The following is a 1,876-nucleotide window of genomic DNA, read 5'->3' as shown; positions in this document are numbered from 1 at the left end:
CCACGTGCCAAGCAGATTCCACTGTCATGTTCTTGTGCTTCCCAGCTTCTAGAACATGAAACTAAATAAATTTTTATTCATTATAAATTACTCACACTGGTGTATTCCATTACAGCAACAGAAAATGTACTAAAACACTTTTTCGTAAGATTCTTCAAAGCCCTTCATCTTCCACATTCATTATGCTACCCACTTAGCAAAATCAGTTTGATTTTTCTATTCCCTGTGCTTGAGTCTGGCCCATGCCTAAGACTGCGCTTTTGTTCTTCAGTGTAGTCTGAAACATCAGGAAGGGAAAACAGCTTTCCTTAGACTGGGTCAGATCTCATTCTTCACTAACTCTCTGATGGCCTCTCAGATCACCTCCTCAGCTTAACTCTAGACTCCTGTGCCTTGGAACATTACATTAATTCCCTTGTAAACAACAGGACCTTGTCCAAGAACCTTTCCAATCACGCTAAAATATGATGACTTTCTATCTTGCATGCAATAATGTTTCAAGAGATTCCATTTTCAAAATCTCTCCCTTAAACTATGCTTAAGGACTTTCCCTGAAATGCCTTGAGCTTACCATGTCCAGAATCATGTTTCTGATATTCTTCCTCAAACCAGATTTTCTTGCAGGCTTCCCTAGCTCAATTAACTCACTTTCATTCTTTTAACTACTCAGATGAAAAAATAAAACCTTAAAGCTGTCCTTGACCACTGAGTCATCCATGAGATTGTACCTTACAGATCTCCTATACAGGGGTGTAACTGATCTAGTTCCTCAGTTGCAAATTCATCATTGCGTTCACATTGAAGCCACGTCTTCCATGAGATGTTCCCCACCAATAACTGAGTGTGGTAGGGAAAAGAAAGACCCATTCCTAGGAGAAATACTCTTTTGTTGACAAGCTTTGGCTCGGGCATTCTCCAGAGGTTTTCTAAGCCATTCCTTAGACTACAAGGTGGTCTTGAACTCTTCTACCCATTTATTGTTCCCTTTCCTCTTCATCAATGGTCAGACTTCCATCATGTCCTGACGGGGTCCCAAATTTCCCTGTTTCCATCCCTATTTCTTTTTCACACAGAAAATAATAATGATAAAGGCTTACAGGTCTGACTCCATCTGGAAACCTGCTTCTCAGAAAATACAGATTAACCCAATCCTCTGTCTCACACCTCATATCCCATCAGGGAACTCCATCAGCTCACTTCAAAACAACACCAGGATCCAAGAACTTCTCACTATCTCCAGGTATCATGGTCTCTTACCTGGATGGTGGTACCTGCCTCCTGTCTCAACCACTGTGGTATATTAAGATAACTGTAATTTCACTGTGCTGCTCTCTGGCTCCTTGAATGTGATGCTGTGTGGATTCCAGACCCAAGCTTTTTGGGGCCTGGCAGTTACTGCTTGCTGCCTCTTGGAACTCAGCCTCCATGCTATGTGGAAGTCCTAACAGCCGACTTGGAGGAAAACCAATGTCCCTAGCCAGCCGCCAGCAGGCCTCAGCTCCCAGATGACAGCCAGCACCAACTTGACAATCATATGAATGAGCCATCTTGGAATTGGATACTTCAGCTCCACCTAACCTGGATGATGCCAGATGATGCAAAAAAACGAGTTCTCCCCATTATGCTTCCTCAAAATTGTGAAACTATTAGTAAATAAATGTTTCTAGTTAAGCCATTAAGTTTTGGACTGTTTTTTTACACAGTAATAAATAATCGAAAGAGTAAGGATCCCAATAGGAAACAGATGGAATGCCAAAGGGACAACTGAAAAGCATTTAATTAAGTACTCTGTGCACAAAGATGTGGTCAGGATTGTGGAAACTGACCAGGAATGGTGAAGCACCTGGAGGATGCCACATATACCTCTAGGCCTAAA

The sequence above is a fragment of the Cavia porcellus genome, unplaced genomic scaffold, assembly GCF_034190915.1.
Source record: "Cavia porcellus strain 051 isolate PalLab524CR breed Dunkin Hartley unplaced genomic scaffold, mCavPor4.1 scaffold_3, whole genome shotgun sequence".
Taxonomy (NCBI): domain Eukaryota; kingdom Metazoa; phylum Chordata; class Mammalia; order Rodentia; family Caviidae; genus Cavia; species Cavia porcellus.
The sequence above is the reverse complement of the archived record's forward strand: the minus strand, read 5'-3'. Positions refer to the sequence as shown.